Source organism: Papaver somniferum, chromosome 8 (genome assembly GCF_003573695.1).
Source record: "Papaver somniferum cultivar HN1 chromosome 8, ASM357369v1, whole genome shotgun sequence".
Classification (NCBI taxonomy): Eukaryota; Viridiplantae; Streptophyta; class Magnoliopsida; order Ranunculales; family Papaveraceae; genus Papaver; species Papaver somniferum.
The window spans coordinates 65,574,357-65,582,856 of record NC_039365.1 but is presented as its reverse complement, the minus strand read 5'-3'; the positions used below and the strand labels follow the sequence as shown (position 1 = coordinate 65,582,856).

The 8,500-nt window shown below is 33.6% G+C and overlaps 1 long non-coding RNA gene across 4 annotated transcripts; it reads right to left on the bottom strand.

Moving 5' to 3' along the window:
• Nucleotides 1-631: 631 nt before the first annotated feature.
• LOC113301408 lies at nucleotides 632-8,021 on the bottom strand. 4 transcript variants are annotated; one of them, XR_003336272.1, is made up of 5 exons: nucleotides 7,501-8,021; nucleotides 5,097-6,085; nucleotides 2,181-4,805; nucleotides 1,353-1,396; nucleotides 632-809 (listed from the first exon to the last, which is right to left on the bottom strand). It is a non-coding gene; the product is annotated as an uncharacterized LOC113301408 (long non-coding RNA). The 4 variants fall into 4 exon arrangements; XR_003336273.1 differs by having other exon boundaries at nucleotides 2,181-6,085; nucleotides 7,501-7,587; nucleotides 7,766-8,021; XR_003336271.1 differs by having other exon boundaries at nucleotides 2,181-6,085.
• Between the last annotated feature and the right edge of the window lie 479 nt (nucleotides 8,022-8,500).

Sequence of the window (8,500 nt, the reverse complement as noted above, 5' to 3'; positions counted from 1 at the left end):
TTATTAAAATTATTATTACATTATTTTTATTTATAATTACTACTATAATATTTCTATAATTAACATGAATGGTCAAACCATTATTCTAACTACTCTTACAAATATTATTGAGTCCCAAAAATATCATTAACATTTATGCAATTATAAACTGTTGATTCTACATATAAGTCAAGGTACTCATTAAGTTTCTACGTGACTATCAAGATTTATCAATAATACTAATCTCATTATTTTTTAGTATTGAATTGTCTATGTGTTCGCATTATTTTTGTTAGACTAATCTCTAATTTTTATTAACTAAAGTTATTGGTGTACCCTATAATTTTTACTTAATTACACATACAAGCAACCAAACAAACAAATCAATCAAATAAATCTTCTAATAATTAATAACTTTTAGTGATTAAGATTTATCTCACAACCCAACCCAGTTCTAAACTAATCTAATTCACTAACTAGCAATGGCTATTTCTATCTTTTCCCATATAAGATCTAATACTGGGCTCTGATACCAACACTGTAGCGCCCTCAAAGCTAGCAGCTGACTAATTCATGAGATTAACTAAATAAAGAGTCACTAAGAATCTAAATCATTTACTTGGAACATTCAATTAAGAAATCTGCTACAAAACTTAACCCAAAACTAGCCCCACTCAGAAATATATATACAAGAACTCATTTCAAATAATACATATACAATAGTCATTTGGTTTACAAATATAATATGCAACATAATAAACATAGCCGAAGTAATCTAACTAACGGTCTCAAACTCCTCAAAGCTTTCGCTGCGCAACTCTGATCTGTCTCTGAAAATGAAAGTGGGAATGAGTGAGCACATCATCCCTAAAAGGGGTGCCCAGTAAAAATAACATTAAACTTTCAAGAAATCATGGCAAGACATGGAAAACAATACATGTTTTCCCAAAACATTAAAAGTGACCAGTCACTGCAACAAACAAACATGTGTATGGACAAACTCCTTCTTCAAACAATGTATAGTATGATTGTACAATTCCGAACTCGCAATCCACACCTAATCGTATGTATGTATTCGACAATTCCTAACTCGCAAACTGTCGACCAATATATCATAAAAGCTCTAGGTATAAATGTGAAGGAGTGTATCCTATATACCACATGTAGAAATTCTTATTTCCCATAAAAATTCATATTGACATTCAAACAATTACAAGTCCTTTCCAAACCAAGGAAAGATTACGAAGAATCAATAAAACACTCATAATACAAATTGAACAATGCATGGAATGCACAAATATACATGAGTTTATAAACATAAATCTTTGTAAAAGAAACAACAATGGTTTCAAAAGAGTTAAATCTATTCCCACCTCTTTTGATGACAAGCCACGCCTACGTCGAGATCCACGATCCACTGATTCATCATTTGAATCGATCTTTGTTAATAACTAACTGTTAATCACGCAAGAACTCTAAGAATCTAGCCAAAATTGCTCACACAAGAATCATACAATCCAATCTAATGGTTCTACGCTCATTTATGATTCTATACCTTTTCATTATCTATCTTTAGCATATCTAAGGTTTACTAATTTAATTAGATTAGTTTTATAGTCTATTAGATAAGTCTTCTGAGTATCTACACCTTTGTAGAAGAAACCAAAGGTTAATTCAGACCATAAGGTCCAAACATTCAAAATATGAATACTAGGTCTAAGGCCAAATCCACTAATCTGACCCCTTAATCTAAGGCCCAGTCCAACTTAGTCAACTAACGGTCAAAGTGACGGTCAAGGGTCAACTAACGGTCAAAGTGACGGTCAAGGGTCAACTAACGGTCAAAATGACGGTCATGGGTCAACATTTAAGTCAAAGGTCAAGTCCAGAGTCAATGTCTAAATCGGTCAACTGAGTCAACAAGGGTCAACAATCTACTGATCTGGTCCATGAGTCAAACCGATTCAACTCAGGTTAACAAGGTCAACTCGACTCAGTCAGAAGAACTGAGTCAGCTAAGCAAATCGAGTCAGCTAAACTGACTGGAAGAAATACCCAAGGGCAACGCCTTTGCACAGGCCAAACTTCTAATGCACAATCAAGGTGTAACACATAACCTGCCAGGACTAGAATGATGCAATCAAAACAATTATTCTTAAACAAACTTCAATAATTAAAATTACAACTTCAGTTCTGCTTACCTGAAATTGCAGCTCTAAGCTTTCTCTTTTTCTACTACTACCAACTCCACTTCACATAACCTAATCTCAGCATTACAGGCTCTAAGCAACATCCACAACTCCTTAAATCCAATTCAGCAATAGACCACTAACTTCTTCCCTGCACTCCACAATACTACAGCAGTAACACCATCTCCACAATAACAACACATCACTAGCAATCAATCCACTGCTTAACCATTATATCTCAAACTCAGGACACTTTTGCAATTCCATTCAACACAACAACAACAACCATAGCTAGTATGCCACCCTCTCAAGCCTATAATTTTTCCAAATCTTAACAGCATCATTTGCAATTCCACTAACTCATCTTCATACCCCAATTCAGCACCAACTCCTTTGTAGTAGTTCCACCAGACTCTAACTATAACTTTCACCACATATTCATTTCACCCTCAACAACAACATCATTACCAACTTCAGGATGTTTATATCTTTCATTAACTCAACTGCAATTCAACACCCAAACCTAACCTACAACTGCAACTTAGTCTCATTCATTATACAGAACCATCACCAGTAACACAAGCACATACCCAAAACCTTCTCAGAGCATACCACAATTGTATCTCATATCTACCATGTCCATTACAATTCTTATTCAATAACAAATTATAAACTTAATAATCTTCATTCATCACCATTTAAATGAGATAATCAAAATCAAGACCACAACACTTGAACCACAACAACAAGATAATAATCTTACTAAAATTACAGAGTAAGACAATTACCTCAATTCTGAAATTAGAATCCTTCTCTGTAACTGAATCTGCAAATCAATATCATAAACTTCTTCTTTACCCTGATTCAGTTCAGCAAACATCACAGTTCATCCAAAACTCACTAAACTTCAACACCATCAATGATTCTATGAAAACTCTAATTATTCTTTATCTTCAACCCTAATTCATTCAATCTGTCAAAACCCATCTCAAATCCCCTTTTTAAAACATCAAATTCATCTTCTAATCGAACTTCTACACAATCTTCTGACAAACCCTAATTTCTTCTTCATGATTAATCTTCTTCTCTGAAACCTAATCATCAAATTAACACAACAATCTCCTTCTTATATTCAGGATCTCGAAACCCATTTTCAATTTGTTATCCACCCTTCATCTCACACAAAAATTCAATCGACTCAAGAACCTTAATTCTCCAGTTTCCAACAACATCAATCTCTTCTTCTCCGGGAACTCAAACCACTTCAACATCATCACCTACTCCTCTGATACATCTACAAGCTTCTACGAAACACCCACATCAAAACAAGTTCGCTTCGTCGACTTGAAATCGACGGAAATAATGAAAGAAGAAAGAACAGAAGAAGAAAGAGAGAAGAAAAGAAGAAAAAGAATAACAAAGAAAAAGAAGAAGAGAAAGAAGAGTTTATCTTCTCTACCCGGTCTAGACTCTAGATAAGACCAAAAGAAACAGTAAGACACCCACATGCTTTGACACGTGCAGCCACCAGGGTAATATCCAAAATTACTATTTTACCCTCCGAAAACAAATTGATAAATCTTCTTCACTCAGTGTTCAAATGACGCGTGCGAGTAGTCTATTCCGCGTAATTTTTCGAGATCTATCTAACGATACTAGTTTCATATCTAACACGTTGTTATATTAATTTTTATTAATTAACGTTCGTGTTAAACTAATCGAGTTATTATCGGCTAAAATGTCTCTTGAATGGTCTAATAACGTTGACGTACTTGAGGGTCCTTACAAACGTAAACAGTAATTCCATGTAAATGTGAAGATTATCAAACCCTATGCATCATATTGTACCCATTTTCCGTTGAACATGGATATCAAATCAATTAAGAAAAGAAGAAACATTAGTATCAGCAAGAAATCAATGTCATGTGCAAGTGACTGTGTGTCTTTCAACGTGGAAGATATCAAAAGTACTACATAAATAAAATATATTTAGATTTATGATCCGAGAATCTAATCTCGCTTCATAAGTAAGAATGTTGTTTGACATCCTTCCCATGCAACCGTGCCATAACGTCCAACCACACCAATCATTAGTCAAATTGAGTTCTCAAGCTTATATGTGTCTGTGAAGTGAATGCACTGATGCATTAGAGTCTTCGGTCTTCCCATTTTCCATTCAAATATAAATATTGTTTACCAAACAAAGAAAACCGAGAAATACCGACCACGCAGTTTTTTGTTTCTCTCATGATGTTGTATGAACTCCATCAGAGCATCGGTTCTAGTTTGAAGAAACATTTTTGTAAGTAGGTGCACAAATTACCCGCTCCAAACTTGAAATACACCACCAAAAAAATTGTATGTTCTTATGAATTTGACGGAACTGTTCCTTCGGCAGTATTCTGTCTTCCAAGAGAACCACTGAATTATTCCAGCATCAATGAAACAAATCCAAATGTAATACATAATTAGCGCCATATAAAGCAAGAGAGTGGAACTGGAGTTTTGACCTTACCAAAAAGCAAGAGACTTGCTGCAACCAATTAAAGGAAAATAGAATAGTTAATAATCGAAAATAAGAACCTTAAAGCGCAAAATCAAATCTCTGTTGTACATCCATGTATTATCATCTGCAAACTAAAAATAGAACAACCAAAAGAAAATCAAAACATACATGGAGTATCATCTGCAAAATAAAAATAGAACAACCAACCAAAAATCAAAACATATATGGAGGAGAAAAGAGATGAAACGGCGAGTAAATGGAGGAAAAATAAAAGAAAAAAGTGAGTAAAGTTCCAGTGCTACACACCATTGGATAACCAAAAAAGTGAAGAGAATAGAATCACAAAAGAGAAGAGAATAGAAATTTAGGGTGTTAGTTGGTTTTGGGATAAAGGTTTTACGACTTTGGTTGTTGGAACCTACCTTATTTCGTGTGCGGACTAAGCCTTGCATCAAAATCAAGGACGAAGTATATGAACGTAAAATCATCGAAAAGAAGATCCCAAAACTCAGTATTCTAATTGATTCACCATCAGTGATTAGGGTTTGATTTGTAGCATGGATTTTCTTCTCTTCAACTTCCTCCGTCTCATCCGCCATTGTTGATAGATACAGAAATCTAGGGTTATGAAAAAGAAGAGAGTTGTACCTGAGTAATCAATACAAAAAAAATAGAACAATCCATTGAAAATCGAGGCATATGATATCAGATATGTGTTTTGAATATAAAAGAACGATCAATAGAAAAGAAACGGCAAGCAAAGAAGAAGCGGAAAGAAAAGGGAGAACTAAAATTAGTTTTAATTAGTCAAATATCATGAACCATTCTTATCTGGATAGCCCTTTAATGGAGAGATTTATGTTTTCTTCTGTGGAGAAGGATTACCGAAGCAGCAGAGATCGGTGATTAGTGTTTGGTGTAATAGCTAGGTCTGATATTCGTAAACTAGAAAATAGTTTACGTGTTTTGGTGTAGTAGCTAGGTCTGATATTCGTAAACTGGAAAATAATTTCCGTGGTGTTCCCAGCCGAAGTATGGTTGGTGTGAAATAACACGATGTTTTTATTGGCTGAAATATTTCACGGTTGGGTCAGAAATTGTAAGAAGAAAACTTTCTCGGTTTTTAACCACAACTGAAGAAAATCACCTGAAATCATATTATTAATATGAAAGTACCCGTATGACCTAAAGAGTGTTAATTCCATTAGTTAACCAACTAAAATCTTTGAGGTCTTTCTAACATTAATATCGGATATTATTGTGAGATTTGGAACGGTTGTGGTAGTGCATGTTAAGATGCCTTTTTGCACTCTCAGCTTGCTTCTGTTGATCTTCCTTAAAGTGACAAAAGCTATGACCATCGATGCTCGTCCAAGTGTGATCTCTACCAGTAGCATCGCCACACAACCAACTGCAAAAAGAAGAACAAAACAACTGTCAAAATCCTCGTATCAACTAAATAGAAAATTAAAAGAGATAATGCCAGATGAAAAGTAGCCGATGTTTTATTATTCGATAATGATTCGTACTATTTGCATGATGAGTTACATCAAAGAAGAAGAAAAAAGTAATCTAAACATTTGATATGGTTGGTAATAATTTCTTGGTTCTGGCATTTCCAATTAGTAACACTAAGTCACTAATCACGATTTCGCTAAATTTGAAACTGAAAAGCATCTTAAAACCTACAAAACTGCAAGTACAAACACCACCAGGTCAAGACCAAACGCTGAGATAAATGAATATATAAGCATTGACAACTCAAATCCCTATCTCAAGGTATTAGTACACACTTCCCATTCAACTGCAGCTCCACCACCTAAATCGATTCTCCAACAGTTTGATTCAATGGTATCTCCTTCCCCATTAAAACGAATACTCTCAATGAAGTTTAGCAGAGATCATCAATTTGTCATGAACATTAGAAATTTTTAAAACATAAGAATTTTCAAGTGAGACCATTGATGGTACGATTTAATTCATGCAGTTCGAAACACAAACCAACAGTAAAAGACATAAAATAAGTGAACCAACACCAATGATCATCACTTTTTAAAATGGTGGTTGAGGAATCAGAACTGACACCGCATGCAGAACAACTAATACCCCTGATCCCCTGTACTACTAAATCAAGTTACGTACGTGAGAAAAAAAAACTAAAGAAACAAAATAGAATTTAATAAGTACTACTCCACAAATGGTGGCCTTAGCACCAGAAGCAACATCAACATATGGAAACCCTTAAGGTTGCTTCTTCCATGCAGGCTGCAGCACTCAATAAAAATTTAAAAGCTAAGAAATCAGCAAAAATGAAACCGCATCTAATAGATTTCTTAGTACATTAGTTGGAACAGGAACGCAAGTAGGGAGAAAAATATCCATGGTTTTAGATGCAAAAAAAAATGATAAACCCAATTCTAACTCACACGTGAAAAAGAAAAAAAACAACATTGGTCAGTTTATTTTTTCCTCTATATGCATGTAGAGTTCAATAATGGTTTCTTCATCATTGGTAAGACTGCAAAAGAGAAAAAAATTACTGATTACCACATAATAGAAACCACCTAAGCTAAGAACTTTAATCGCCAGTAAAAAATAACCTAAAAAAAACACCGAGATAACAACATTCATGGAATGCACTTTTCATGATACCAAGAAAACAAATAACAACTACATAGCCAAACAAAAAATTAATGGAAGCAACTATATAATAAAAAGAGATTCAAAACTCCCCTATCCATCATGCACAAATAAAGTTTACTTAATATCATTATCAAAACATTTAAACACAGATTATCGAAATAACCATTTTTAACATAACCTTACCAATTTTGGCTGCGAACAGACTTCAAAGCAAGATAAAAAAAATCACCCGAGTTGTTTCCGGAAGAGAAGCAACGTAATCGAGAATACCTGCAAAACAAACGACAACCACTTATATCATAAAATAAAATAAAAATGAAAATGCAAGCCTCCCTAAATAGAGCGAAGCGGCTAAATCAATGGGTTTGGAATTTGCTCGGACGCTATATATTGAGAAGATTTATAGGGAAAACGATTTTAATCTGTTTAAACTCATAGACAATGCGACCTGTGGGAAGCAAAAGTTTTGTTTCATTTGCACCCTACAAAACAACACCAACAACATCGATTGCAATGAGCAGTCAATTAAAATAAAAGATTTAAGCAAGAGAGACAAAGAGATTTATCAAATGCTTCATGCTATCAGATTCTTTTCCCTGCGAAAATCACATCATACCTGCACAACAAACAACAAATGCGAATCAATCAACAAAACCTCAAACAATAAGAAAAAAAAAGAAAAAAACCAAGAAAATCCTAGAAGAAAGAAGCCAGGTGCAAACAATAGCTTGTCTTCGCTCGAATCATTTAAATAAAAAACACCAAAAAAAGAGGGGAAAGAGTTTCGGAAACAAAATCCATAAATATCCAAAAATATTTATAACTTTTAATTTTTTTAATTACAATATTTATTTTTTCCATTATTTTTGGGACGTAGTTGTACTTACTTATGTGAATTACGGATTTCCATTAAAGATTCTCTATTTTATGCTAGAAAAACATATAATTAATATTTTGGAATCGTGTATGGATAGAATTATTTGATTTTATTTTAGGAAATTTACTTTGACAAAAAAAATAGCAGAGAAAAAATCCCCATTTTTAAGGTTTTCAAAAATGAAACAAATTTCCCATATACACCGGGAAAAAACTTTTGGGATTTTTTCTTAATATATCTAAAATTTGTTGTTTTTTTTTTGGTTATTAATTTAATTTTATTTTTATGGAATGAATGATATTAAGA